Here is a 15,573-nt window from a genome sequence, read left to right on the forward strand (position 1 = left end):
CAATCTGCTGGATGGATACTGCTCAGCTAATCTCATCTTGATCAGACTCTCAATCAACCCAATTCTCACATTCCCTTCAAATTTCTATTTGATTCCTATTGGTTGCAGAAAATCAGGAGATTTGGTGTCAATATTTGGTCTCGATGCAGAAAATTAAATACTACATACACTTGGCTTTTTTAGTTACATGTATGTTTTTTAGTTGTGACACCTCTTCTTGCTAAAGATTATTTTTTTGGTTTATGGTGTATAATGGACACTGCCAGTAGGGGTGTTCATGGTTTAAATAACTTGTGATTTTCTGAAGTACTAATTGCTTTGATCAAAAGTGCTATAACCATAATATATAGTGCTGAGATGAGTATTGACATATGGGGTTGGTCTAACTGATTTCAGTGCTTCTATTCCCTATGATTGTTCTCATATAGTCATAATTATATGAATCCCATATCCATGTCATTGGAAATCCATATTGGAAAACTTGATTCAAATGTTTGGAAGCAAAAATTGCTCTTTAACACATATTTCTTATGTATGAGGGTTTGTCATGATACAAGAGTTGGGTGCTCAAAAGAGAACGGGTAGCTCTTGGAATGGGAGGAAGTAGGTGTTCTTGAATTTTGTTTGAATAATTAATAGGAAAGAGCTTGATCTTGCACGGTCTACATGGGTTGTAATGGTCCTGAACATAATAAAGAGTTCAGGTGTGAATGGATATGAGGCAAATGCTATGTAATGTGTCAAAATGATTAAGATCGAGTGGAAATAAAGAATAATGGATGGAGAGAAAATCTTTATATGATTCAAGATATACATTTTGTTCCTTCTTTGGTTTATTTTTTGCATTCTAATTTCTTTAAAGCATTCTTTTTATGCAAAGCTTTCTGCATTTTGATGAGTATGTGTGACTCTAATGTTGTTCTCTTCCTTTCGTTCTTTGTTTTAGTTTTTGGTGCTGCACTTTCTTTAATGTTGTAGTTCATTTGTTTCGTTCAGAGTCCTTTCTCTTTTGTTGATTTCTCTTTAGCCTCTTTTTGTCTTTCAATTTTTTCTTAATAATTATTCTATCCTATTTTCAGGTAATTAGTGATTACTATGTTTAATTGCTTTGAAGACAATGACCGTTTTGAAAGGTAAGCCCTGTAATGCAATTATAGACCTCATCCCTATTCATAATTGTTTGATTCTTAGTTGCCTATTTGTGCATTGTATGTGTGTTGTGGTGTGACTTTCACTATGCAGCACTTTCAGAAGTCTAAACTGGGAAAAATCAGTGAAAAAAAGTTATCACTTTTCTTTTAACTTTATAAATTATTTCTCTTTGTTAGTAACCGTTAATTAGACTATTTTTACTAAGTAGTGGGCTACCTCAGTATGTTATCTAATTCTTGGGTTATGTAGGGGTTATCAAAAAAGAGACAGAATATAGGTGATGTAAATTAGGTGATTTATTATTTGGGACATTAAGAATCCAACCAGGTGCCTCTCAATTTGAGGTTAAGCATGCTTTTAGGCACCTTACCCTGCAGATTTTATGCCTATTCCTTCACTGAGGGTTCTTTTAATATTTACTATTGTTCCCATGCCCACCTGGATTGCTTTTCCATTTTCCATTTACATTTTGTTCTCTAAGTATGATTTTATGAAATTCTCTCCTTTCTTTTCTCTAATTTTGCTTCTTACTTTGTCTCTTTGAAATTTTAGTGCTTGATGTTATTTGATCATTGGATTAATCAGAGAGCGGGATGCTATTTTTTAGAAGACCAAAAAGTTGATTTTGGTGTTTTATTGTGTCTCAGTACCAAGGGAGCAAATGTGAGGTGCAGTTTCAGCAAATCAACAAATCTTATGATATGTGTAAGACCCAAAATTTTAGAATTAAATAAATAAATAATTTCCAGCTCACGCATAGGATTCTGTGTAAGCGTGAGAGGAACTTGACTTTCGTTTAATGTTTGGATTAGTATTATGAAGAAGAAAACGTTAGTAAACGACTAATTTACACTTAAAGGCAAGATGGAAACTAATTCCAAAAATCTTCAGAGAAGTGTTAGAACTTCTCTTAAATCCTTCCATGTTAAGCGTTTCGATACGAAACCCTGGAATGTACGAACGTCCGATTCTAATTCTCGGAAGTTTGCCGAAACTAAATCACTGATAGTTCAAGAAACCTAAAATCAACGGACGATGAAGACTTTTTCTATTCGGAGCTTCAAATAAAGATTTCATCCGCGTACGCCCACTCTAATCGACGTTCCAAATCTTTCTTCAGAAGGAAGTTTCTGCATCCGAGGTCAAAACCATAAAGTGCATTTTAAGCCGGTAAACATTAAAAACAAGCCTCGAAAACCAAAAATCATACTGATATTTCTTTGAAGAATTAGAAGATTAAGCGGGAAGATTATCGTGTCTAAAATACGTTGGAATCAGTAGGAAAAATCGGAATCACGAAATTTTCATTTTTCCGCATTTTCCATTTCCTATATATAGTTTGAAAAATGAAAAAAAAAAAACAAAAAAAACATCACAAACCCACACACACGGCCGTGAGCTTCTTGGAGGAAAGGAGGAGATTTGATTTTTTCCAATTCTTGACCGATCGTCGTTCTGTTCGTTGCTACGCGTAGGCCTCGAGGTATTGAAGCTTTTCCTTACCTCTGATCGTAAATTCTGTCGCTTTTCTCTATGTTTTTCTGTGCTCAAATTTTTGAGCTTTTTGTAAAACTGTCCAAATAACTTGATTTTAGTGTCTAAACTTATTCCCTACGTGCCCCTGAGCATGTTTAGCGGATTACATTTTGCCGAATGTCGCCGAAAGGCCGCCGAGTTTCAATTCTGCTCAAAAACCCATTTTATGCTGAGGTTCCGCTTTTTGAATCAAAAACTCCCGACTGAGCTTAGCGTTAGTAGGATTAGTCGTCATAATCGTCGTTGGTGTCGACCCCATCTAATTTGTTTTTCGAAATTCTGATTTTGAGTTTCCGAGCTAAAAATATTGACCAAAATACCCCTGCGACAGTTTTTGACCCGATAATTTTTCTGAGAGTTTCCCTAGCCTAGATATCGCCTAAGAATACCTAGGAATTGATTTAGATCGAAGAAAAAGTTCGAAAACCCTATTTTCCATTGTGGCCGAAACCTATTTGCTTGGGTACCGTGTCCAAAAATAATTTTTTGGTCTCTATGACCTGAGCCATTGCGTAGCTCTTTCAATTGTCGAAATTTTGGCGCCGGTTTCGTGTCATTCCGAGTTCTGTAGCTCGAGTTATGCTCGTTTTAGCGAACGAAGTCTCCGTTGTCAAATTGTGCCTAAATAGGAACTCTGAAGCCTTAGAGGCTTTCTTTACGATTTCGATTAGTATTAGTAGATCGTGTTGCTCCTAGTGAAGCTTGTGTTGATGATTGTGTTTTCTTTGTTCTAGGTTCGCAATTTCCATGCTCAACTTCTACTCACGAAGGTAAGGGTAACTCGGTTTTAGCGCGTCTTTGAGTCTTGCATGTTTTTATTGCACTGCATGCGTTTGAGATGAAGATGTTTATAATGAATGGCATTGGATTATGATTATTATGCTTGCAATGTGGTATGCTTGCTTATACTGACTGTTTCTGAGGCTTGTGCCAAATGTTTTCTGAAGGCTTCGGCCGAGTAAACTTATTGAGACGTGTGTCTCCGTTTTCTGAGAGGCTTCGGCCGTTTACTGGTTTCTGTCATTGAACTGAGTTGGTATGCAATTGAATTGAGTTATGTTTGTTGATAATAGGAATAACATGTGGTTACTCCGAATAAATCATTGGTTTGGGCATTGTTGTTGATTGACTTGGCATATAGGGCTTGGTCTTTAAGTGGCGATGAGGTGGGGTGTGGTCCCGCGTGATTGTCCCGTCTTTCGAGACGTTATAAAGTGGCGATGAGGTGGGGTGTGGTCCCGCGTGATTGTCCCGTCTTTCGAGACGTATTTAAGTGGCGATGAGGTGGGGTGTGGTCCCGCGTGATTGTCCCATCTTGTGAGATGTTCTAAAGTGGCGATGAGGTGGGGTGTGGTCCCGCGTGATTGTCCTGTCTTGCGAGACGTTATTGATCGATCCATTTTGGTAGAAGCATATAGTTGCATTATAGGGAACTAACACCTAACCCTATGTTGTTGGATTTTAGTTATTGGTTTATTGATATCTGATTTGATGTTACATTGTTGAGGTTATTATTATCTGAGTTAATCTATGTTAAGTTATTGATATACGAGTTGAGTTATGTTGCTAGTTTATTTACCATGCTAGGTAATTAAATTTGAATAGCATGATTTTCTCTTTTATACATGGTAATTGCATGGAGTTAACCCTTTCTATTTGCTACTTGTTGTTTGGGCGCTTTACGCTATTAGGCGATGGAGAGCCTTCCGCTGAAGCTTAGCTGTTTCGAGTTGAAGATCGTGACCGTGGGCGGTCGAATAATGGTGGATGAAGCAGTTGCTTCTCCCTTTTTGGAGGACTGTGTCTGAGTTTCTTTTTCCATCTGAAAAATCTGTTGTTTAAACCTTATCTTCGCCACTTGTCTAAGTGAGCGTACTTATTTTGGAAACTTGCTTATGATATTGTAAGACACTATTATTATATGTCGGGAACGAGTTGTTTAATTAAGACTATGTTATGTATTAAACTGTGTTTAGTTGTTTTGAAAAGGAAAAAAAAATATCGAGTTTTCTTAGGATTATGAAATAGTCCTTAGACTTTGTTAGGTTACTAATGTGACTCCTCAGTTGAGAAACCGGGGTGTTACAATTGTGGTATCAGAGCTTTGGTTGAGAAAACCAGAGCTTTTGGGTAGAGTGTCTGCTTAAGATGTTTGAACTCTGAGACCGATTGATGGGGTGTCAATCGGAGGAAGAGTGTGCTTGATCACTGTTTATATAAATTATTCTTGAAGGTTATTCGTAGGTGAATAACCTTATGCTAGTTATTGTTAATTATACATTTGATATAACTATATACATAGTTAGTTATTATAGAACTTTGTGTTGTTCTGACCTGAGTATCTGTTGTGGTCTTTGACTGTTCATGTAAACAGGAACAGGAGGTTTCCACAACTGGACGAGACTCAAGGTTCAGACAATATGAATCCGATGGAGCAAGCTTTTGCTAACCTGACTGCCCTTATGGCACAACAAGTTACTACCACTGCTGCACGGGAGGAAGCTGAAGCTCAACGTGCTGCTACTGCTGCTTTGGTGGCTGCACAAAACCATGCTGAAGAAAATGCTCGCCGTGTTCAGCGTGAGGAGCGTGAACTAGCTGCTGCTCAGACCAGGGGTCTGAATGATTTCAAGCGTCAGGATCCGCCGAAGTTCTCTGGGGGCTTCGATCCGGAAGAAGCTGACCTATGGCTCCAAGAGTTGGAGAAGATATTTACCTTCATGCGTACAACCGCAGAGATGAAAGTTGATTATGCAACCTACCTGCTGACTGGTGAAGCTGAGTATTGGTCGCGCGGGGCTAGAGCTATGATGGAAGCCGACAATCAAGCTATCACTTGGGAGTGTTTCCGTGGAGCTTTCCTGGACAAGTACTTTCCTAAGAGTGCTAGAGCCGCTAAGGAAGCACAGTTTCTGAGGCTACGTCAGGGGGGCATGACCGTTGCTGAGTATGCTGCAAAATTGGAGTCGTTGGCGAAACATTTCCGCTACTTTAGAGGACAGATAGATGAAGGCTATATGTGTGAGCGCTTCATTGATGGGCTGAGTTATGAGCTGCAGAGAGCGGTACAACCGCTAGGACTGAATCGCTACCAAGTGCTGGTGGAGAAGACCAAGGGGATTGAGGCCATTGATAATGCTAGGGGCAAACTCATGTAGGCTCATTTGCAAGCTCATGGAATAATGTTTTCTTGACACTTCTTATCCACATCCACCTTAGATATATAAGAAGAGAAAATAGAGAAATGTGTTGAAATGAGATAGGAAAGAAAGCAAGATATGAATAAATCGGATATGTGTATAATCATTTTCTTTTAGTTTCAAATGTCTCCCTCACAGTCTAATATGTCATTACATTTCAGCCAACTTTTCATCTTTTACAGTAAAGATTGCGTCAAAGTGCAAGTCGATAGAGGGTCAAACGCAATTAAAATTTGAAACTCATCTAATTCATATATATAAGAAAGATAAAACATAAGATAGTAACGACATATAAGTGTTTGACTAATTAAAATTGTATGTCTTAGTAAATACATCATTGTATTATTCATATATATCAAATACTCAATAATTGTAATTAACAGTGGAGTTCGTAAAAATTTATCCGTGCATCGCACGGACAAACGAGAATAATCCTAGTTATTTATGTTTTGTAAATTTATAATAACATATTAATAAAATTAATTTTGTAAGATGATATTGGAAATTGAGTTATAAAACAACCCTATTGAATATATTCATGCAAAGGTAATATACAGCTTCTATCAAAATTGATTTTAGAACTGAAATTAATTATTTAAAATGACTTTTTTTAGTACATTGGAAAGACAAATTGCATTCGCATGAGATTGATCCATAGAATTCCCTCACTCCACTCACATGTCACCTAACTCTTACCACTTAAGCAATCATTCAGTGACATTCAAAATGACTTTTAAACATTTATGTTGTTATTCATAAATGATTTCGCTCTATCGTGATTGATATTATCTCTGACGCAAAATTAAACACACAACAATTGAAAAATAATAAAATGCATTTAGTTTATCCCTATATATTACATCATTTTTCTCCTTTTTAGACTTTGTTTGAGAACACTTAGTCGCAGGATGACGATGGATAGGGTTTAGGTAGGGTAATATAGTATTCGTCATCATACTCGCGTTTTCAAAAGATACTTGTATTCGGTATCATACCTGCGTGAGTAGCAATTTGAATATTCATCCACATACTCTATAAATACTTATATGCTCTTACTCGTACTCATTACCTTAGCAACAAAAATATAAATTTCACTATTTAATTTTTTTAAAGTCAAAATGTAACTCTTTAAAAAAATTAATTAATTCAAAATACAAAAGATCATTCAAACACATAACAAGTAAAATCATTCACGTATAATAGCGAGAAAGTTATAACTTTAGAAGGAGTTTATAATTTTAGACTTGCTAATAAACTCTTGAAGTTATAGGTTATTAATTCATTCATTACGCAAAAAAAGTTATAGGTTATTGCTCACACACACACACATATAGGAGCATATTAGGTGAGAGAAGTGGTTTATTATGAGAGGTGAGAGCACTTAATGATAACCATTGGATCTGGATTAATGGTTAGGATTAATTTCATATTAAAAAATCATATCACGCTTTTCAATGCTTAAATTGCAAGTCTCACATTTGCGCACATCTTTCTTCTGCTTCCCACCTATGCATAAACGACGACCTTCTCCCTCTTCTCTGTTGTTCCTCAACATGTTCTCTTTTCCTCACCGTTCTTCCTATTCTGTCTCGCAAACGAAAACCTCGTCTCTCAACCACCTGGCAATGAAATCCCCTGATCTCATCATCCTCGTTCTCTCACATGACGGTCTCGTCGCCTTGATCATCGGCTCCTCGCGCGCCGCCGTTTGTGACCGGAATGGAGCCCCTGCTTTCCCCGGAAAAATTGTATCCATTCACAATTTCCCCTCTTCTAATTCACGGGTATATCAAATCTGGATCTGGTTAATCTATACTTGACTTTTTTCAAAATTAGGGATGATAAAACCCTTTTCTGGGCATGGCATGATAAAATCCTAAGGCTTTGTTTGGTTGGAGGGAGGGAAAGAGGGAAGGAAAGAAAACACAGAATCCGAGGTGTGAATTTGGACTGCACCTTAATCTAAATTCATTCATCGGTTTGTGTGTTTTCTTTTCTCCCCTCTTTCCCTCCCTCAAACCAAACAAAAGCTAAAGGTTCATGATGAATCTGTCGTTATTACGTTTAACAATTTGACCTGTAGTTTAAACTTAGAAGCCTTGAGTTCGATTTGGTGAAGATAAGGAGAACAAGGAGGATACACGTGGAAGTTGAGAAACCAGATTTAAGCTACAGTAATTTATTAAGGTGGAATCCAAACCGTTGATATTAATCTAACAGTTAATAGTAGATGCTCTCACCTTTCACAATAAACCACTCCTCTTACCTGATATGCCCCAAATATATATATATATATAACAAAACATGGTAGATCTGACGACTGATTGATAGCTGATACGACGACTGACAATTGAATAACCAATCGTTCCATTAGTTAACAGCTGGCCCAATTAGCACCTTATAACTCATTAAATAAAGTTAGTTGTCATATTCTGACTGTCCAAATTAGCTAATTAGTAGTATACGCAGATATCCATATATCTCTATTTTTGGCTGCCAATAGACACATGTCACATTGTGATAAAGAATAGAGTTATAGATCACAAACATAATTATTGTAAGAGTTGTGTTGTCGAGTGTGTATGTTTTGGTTATAAGTTTAGACATTCGTGTAAGTTTATTTACATTACTGGTCTATAATCATTAAATTCTTTTTGCAAACAACAAAAGTATCACCAATGCTCATCTCGAGTATCAATTTTCCAATAATTCGTACTTGAAAGTAGTTGACATGGTTGTGTCAAAACAATGTTTAATTCCAATAAAATGGAGTGTGAATTTTCGCACGACAGAGTTTGGTGAGGCACTTGAAATAAATGAAGGTATGAAAAACGATAGAAGGGGGGTTTGAATAGCGTTTTCAATTTAAAACTTTTCCCACTTGAGATTTTAACAAATCTCTTCAAACACAGAAGATAAAGGTGCTAAGATAAGATTTGAGGAAAGCACACAATGATTTTATCCTGGTTCACTTGATAAACTCCTCAAGCTAATCCAGTCCACCCGTTAAGGTGATTTCTTCCTTCTTAGAATGAAGGCAATCCACTAATCAGAGTTTGTTACAACTGCACTTGCAACCTGCAAAGTGACTAACAATACAATGACTTAGCTCTCACTAAGATTCACTCTCTTAGTCTTCTCAAGGATCTAACCAACCTTGGTCTCCTTAAGGAAAAACAAACAACTGTTTGAGAGTTTGGGTTTACAAAGAATTGCTTCTCAGAAAGCTAAAGTAAACACAATAAGAACAGTTTGAAGAAAGATTGCTAAGAGAATATTTGAATATTGCGTGAGCTTGAACAAATTTTCTTAGGCGGCATCTTTCATCTTCAGCTTCTTTATACACTCCAAGGATTAGGGTTTAGACGTTTGCATGGAATGCTACCGTTGGAAGGCAGATTTGGGATTTCCAGGTTCTGCTGTGGCTGAATAAGTTAGGTAAGGTCGTCAGGAATAGTATAGTTGCTTTTGTACTTGGATAGCGACTTGACCTTTAACCTAGATGACTTCTGATCAGAGCGACGCTTCATGTTGGAACTTGTGAAGCTTGGTGATCAGAGTCAGAGGGAAGCTTAGATCCTCTGAGCTTTGTAACTTCTGCTTCTGGACTCAGAGGAGAAGTACTTGGTCTTCAGAGCCAGCTTACTCTTGGACTTCAGAGTCTTCACTTCTCAGCTTCTGAACCTTCAGAACTTCTGGACCTTCAGAGCCTATCTTGACCTTCAGAGCTTCTGGACCTTCAGAGCTTCTGGACCTTCAGAGCTTCTGGTCTTCAGAACTTCAAGTGATCTGAATCCATATCAGAGCTTAACTATCTTCAGATCTTCTGAAGCTTATTCTACTGTTCAGATTGAACATAGTGAATGCGAAAGCGTTGCGTAGGTTACTCTTTGAGCATAGTGCTTCTGATTTATGTGTAATTAGACCAGAGTCAGAGCCTGTCATTAAAACACTCTGAAAACAACGTTAGAGTACCATAATTGTTCATACATAATAGTTAACATGTAATCATCAAAACATAGAGTTGTACTACTTGATCAAAACTTGATCTTACAATCTCCCCCTTTTTGATGATGACAAAACCAAGTATTTTGATGAACAATTCTTAGACAATAAACTGAATTCACTCAGAGTTTAGAGAATATAGATAAACTTATCCTGAGGTGAATGGTTTATGTTGCTCATTCTGAGCTTAGCTCCCCCTGAATCTAAGACTTAATGAAAACATTAGTAATATCTAGATTCTGCTCAGAGTGAGAATCTATGACATAGATAATATGTCAATATCAGAGCGCATAAATATTCAGAGTCAAGGGAAAGGTAAAAGTATCAGAGTCAACCGATTTAGCATATGATCACTTCAGAAGAAGTGAAAATGTATTCCTTGCAAATGCCCACAGACAGATCTATGGTCATAAAGAATGGAACTCTTAAATTCTCCAAAAGAAAAAAAATAACACTAACACAGCTTACACATAAAAAACTGGTTGTACTCCCCCTTTTTGTCATAAGCAAAAAGCATGGGGTGTGAAAAACTTAGCTTGAAGTACAAGGTACTCCCCCTTAGAGAAGGTCTAAGTTAAAAAAAATGGAGAAAAGGATAATAATATAATTAATTAAGAAAATAGTTAATGAATGCAGATGAAGAAAATTAAATGAAATGAAGAACACCGGCCAAAGACGAAAAGAACGTTTACCACCGGCCAAAAGGTTAAATGCTTTTATCGGTTTCCAATGAAAATAGCTCGAGAAACTGCTTTAGCATTAACATCTGGAGACGTAACTCAGCTTATAAAAGGCAGGTAAATTCATAACAGTCTTCACAACTCATCTACTTCAAAATTCAAGTAGCAATGGCATCATACATAGCTTGCTTAGAAGAGCTCAGGAAGAAGGCATTTGATGAAGACTTGTTCATCAATGTTAGGCATCTAGAGGATCCTAGCATCTAAAAGTTGACCAATCAGCTGCTGGGGATGGATTTGAGTTTGGAGATGGACAACATCCTCAGAGGTTTCCTCAAATTCGTGGAGGAAATGCAAGAACTCTTCTAGAAGGAGCTGGACCTTTATGAAGAAATTAGAGCAGTAGAGACGACTCTGGAGACTATGGTGGAGGGTCCTAAGAGGCAGGAGCTGCGCCGGAGCTTGGTCCACTTAGAATATAGGCAGCATCGTCTGGAACTAGATAGGACAAAGATGCGTAGGTAATGTAGAAGATTGAGGAAAAATCCTCCTTTTTAAATGATGTAATGCCAGTTTGAATTATGAATAAAAAGCATTTTCAATTATATGTTGTGTTAAGAATGCAAAAAGCATAGATAAAACAAGTAAGCAAATAACATATGAAGTCAGGAAACACATAATGCAAAATGTCATAAGATAAACACAACCTAAAAGAAAGAAAGAAAAAAAAATACTAAGATAATAAGAACAGAGTAAACGGAAATAATGAAAACAGAGAGAGTTCCTAGACTAAGGCTTGGGTGTTCTGCGGAGAAGCTCAGCAAGCATATCTGCCATATCTTTGACCAGAGCTTCTCGAGTTTCAAGATGTCATTCAATATTATCAAGTCTGGAAGCAGACGGAGTGGCTTGATCAGAGGATGGAATTGCAGAGCCTTGTTCAGAGTGAGGAACTTGAGCAGAGGTGGAGGCTATATCAGTAATTGGAATGATCACAAGTGCTTGATTTCTAAGAGCCTCAGCTTCAGCTTGTAGGCTAGCAGCTTCAATTCTTTGATCCCTTTCAGCAGTAAGGAAACTCATCATCACTGCAACTTGGTCAAGCAACCAAGTGCATAGACGATCCCAGTCTGCAGCAACCATGTCTGGTTTCTCACTGAGGTCAGTGCGACCATGCACGTTGCGAACCCTTAGAGATGCTTCATGATTAAATAAGTTGATGCAATCAAGTAGGGTGTTTGGTCTATGATAGGTATAGGGAACGATTGAGAGATTGGTTTCAGGTGAGGAAGGATGATTGCTACTAGTAGCTTCAGAGACAGCCTGAGGAGAACCAATTTACAGAGTCTGAGGTGCAGAGGTATTGGTCTCAGGGTTTGGATGAGAAGTTTCAGTCTCAGGATTTGGAGAGTGGTTTGAGACAGACTTTTCATTCTGAGGAGGAGGTGGTGGTACTGAAGTCAGAGGGACCGCTTTGATTGGAAAATCAAGAGCAACCAGAGGTTTTGGTCTGGGTCCAGGACAGCGGCTTGGGCTTGGAACTCTGGAGGTAATGCTCAGGAATTTCTGAGAGCCTTTCACTTGCAACTTGAAAGAATTTTTGAGTAGACTCAGAGTTGTTGGATGGAGAGGAAATAACAACATTGGTAGGAAAGGATACAAAAGGAGCAGGAGAGAGAAGTTCTCTATCAGAGGGTTCTTGATTAGAGTGATCAGAGGGTTTTGACTCAGAGTCAGACTTTTCAGTGGTTGGTGTCTCAAGAGCCTGCGTTTCAGAAGCTTGTGGATTGTATGGAAGTATAATGAGTGAGGTTAGTTTAAAGGACTTGGGAGTTTGGAGCAATTTCCATAGGGGTTCTTCCTCAATGGAAGGTTGAAAGAATGAAGGCCTAGGTGGTGAGATGTGAGAAGTTGATTGATCAACTGGTGTGGGTTCAGGAAGAGGAAAAGGTAAGGTTATGGTAGCATCAGGGTTGGATTCAACAGGAATTGCATCAACCAAATTTAAATCATCTTCATCTGAAAGAACAACAAACTTACTTGAAGTTCTGGCTGCAGATCTGGCGACTCTGGTAGAAATTGCAGCTTGAGTAGGCTCCAAAGTTGGTTCCAGATGAGTGACTCTGGTTGTAATTCTGACCTTCTTTGTCTTCTTCTGAGGTGGTGGTTCATCATCATCATCACCATCAGAGGAATCCTTTGTTTCAGAGGTGTCCTCTTGCTTCCTCTTGGTCTTCTTCTTCTTAGGAGACTCGAAGTTCGGAGGTTCTGGTAGACTTCTGAAGAACTCATCCACATCAATTTCATAACCTTGCTTCTTCAGATCGTCAAGATAGTACATGATGGCCTCTGGATCATCAGCCTTTGACCAGAGAGGGTAATCCTTCAGAGGGACTCTTCTTTTCCTTACATCAGACTTTGTGGTAGCAGAGTCAGCTTCAACTTTTGTAAATATCAGGCCCATCCTCTTCATTGATGTAGGAGTGAAGACATATCCAACAATAGTTGTTAGGTCTTCAGTGCATCCAGCCTTGGTCAGAGCATTTATCAACTTGCTCTCAATGAAGAAATCAGATAGCAGTCTGCCAAATGGAATGTATTTGATTGCTGACTTGGGTGAAGCAGTAGTTCTTGACTTTCTGATGCAGTCCTTGAGATAGGAGAACAGAAAGTAAGGAAGACAGACTTTGGTGTGTTCCTTGATGAAGTAAAGCAACACCTTCTGAGTGAAGTTGATATAGTCTGGAGAGCTTCCCTTTGGCCTTTGATTGATACAATTCAGTAAGATCTTGTGCCAAATTCTTATATCAGGGTGAAGATCTTTTGTCTTGCAATCATTTTTACCTGGTTTCCAGGTAGAGTATAGCGCCTTGTTAACCTTTTCTTTGGTTTTCGTCTTGACCTTTGATTCTTGTAACTGAAACCTGTAACCATTACTGGTTTCTGCACCCAGAAGCCTGGCAAAAGATTTCTCAGTGATGATGATCCTCTTTCCCAGAGCATAGGAAACCACTTGATACTCATCACAATCAGCATGCTACCAGAATTCCTTCACCAGCTTCTCATAGACTGGACCAGGTAGTCTATGGAAGTACCTCTCCCAGCCTTGAGCCTGCACTTCAAGACGAAGATCAACCCCATTTGCAGCAATGTTGTTGAGATCAAAACGCCATTCAGCAAGAACTTGAAGTTCTTCTGGAAGAAAGACACAAGTAACTGCACAACCTCGTTGAGCTATAGGAATAACATCCCTAGTTTCTTGATTTTCCGCTTGAGTAGCCTCTGCGAAACTAGGACGAAGAACTGGACCAACTTGACTCGTTGCGAGACCTACTACCAAATTGGGGAACACTCTTCCATCAGCGGAATCAGCCCTTTCTGATCTCACAATTGTGAAGAAGGTTGAAGGTTGAAGGTTGAAGGTTGAAGGTTGAAGGTTGGAGGTTAGGGTAGAAGAGGGATGAACGAGAGAGAGAAAGTTTAACGAAGAAGATAAGTGTTTTTGCAATTAGGAGAGAGAAGCGAAAATAGAGAGTGGTGGAGAACGTGTGTGCGTAGTGGTTTAGAAAGTAACCGTTGTTGGTTGTAAAGCAAAAGTAAAATCAACGGCTATAAATTAAAGACATGATTATGAACAGTTAATACACAAAACACACGGTGGAGAATAAACACATCTACACTCATTACAACAGATTGTCAGGACGAGCACAAGGAATGAGGCATCAGAATAAACTGACACACATTTGCTGTCTTGTCTCAAAGTAAGCACCAATGGGTACTTAGCATCTGACAAAGTTACCTTCTGAACTAGACATCTTCTGATGAGGAAGCATCATAGTCAAAGGTTCTGATCCATCTTCATACTGGACAAAAGTCCATATTCAGATTTTTCAGTTTAAAATTAAATATATTCTCTGCTAAGGGCTATGTAAAGATATCTGCCCATTGATGGTCAGTATCAACAAACTTCAGAAGAAGTACGCCCTTCTGAACATAATCTCTAATAGAGTGATACTTTACCTCAATGTGTTTTGCCCTTGAATGTAAGATTGGATTCTTACTGAGTGAGATTGCAGCAGTATTGTCACAGTAGATTGGGATGTTGCTCTCAAGGATTTGATAATCTTCTAATTGATGTTTCATCCAGAGCATCTGAGTACTGCAAATAGCTGCTGAGATATATTCTGCCTCTGCAGTGGATAGTGCAATAGTAGACTGCCTCTTGCTTGCCCATGCGACTAAATTATTTCCCAGAAATTGACAATTTCCAGAAGTACTCTTCCTTTCAGTTCTATCTCCAGCATAATCAGCATCACAATAACCTGAAAGCTTATACTCTGATGTTTTCTTATACATCAAGCCAAGGTTAGTGGTACCTTTCAGATATCTGAGAATTCTCTTAACAGTCGTTAAGTGAGTTTCTCATGGATCTGATTGGAATTGAGCACATAAATGTACACTAAACAGAATATCTGGCCTAGATGCAGTTAAGTATAGAAGTGAACCTATCATACCACGATAGAGCTTCTGACATACTTTTCCACTGACATCTTCTTTCTCCAGAATGCATGTAGGATGCATAGGAGTCTTAGCAATCGTTGATTCTGTCATATTGAACTTCTTCAGAAGTTCCTTTGTGTACTTGCTCTAATGGATGTAAGTTGCTTCTGGTTTTTGATCAACTTGTATTCCCAGAAAGTACTTAAGTTCTCCCATCATACTCATTTCAAATTCAGCCTGCATCATCTCAGAAAATTCCTTGCAAAGAGATGGATTAGCAGATCCAAATATAATATCATCAACATAAATTTGCACAATTAAGATATCATCTTTGTAAGTTTTGCAAAAGAGAGTTGTATCTACTTTACCCCTTACAAACTCATTTTCCAGGAGGAATGGGCTTAGTCTCTCATACCATGCTCTGGGAGCTTGCTTCAGACCATAGAGAGATTTCTTCAATTTGAAAACATGGTCAGGGTTCTTCTCATCTTCAAAACCAG

The sequence above is a fragment of the Lotus japonicus genome, chromosome 1 (assembly GCF_012489685.1).
Source record: "Lotus japonicus ecotype B-129 chromosome 1, LjGifu_v1.2".
NCBI lineage: Eukaryota > Viridiplantae > Streptophyta > Magnoliopsida > Fabales > Fabaceae > Lotus > Lotus japonicus.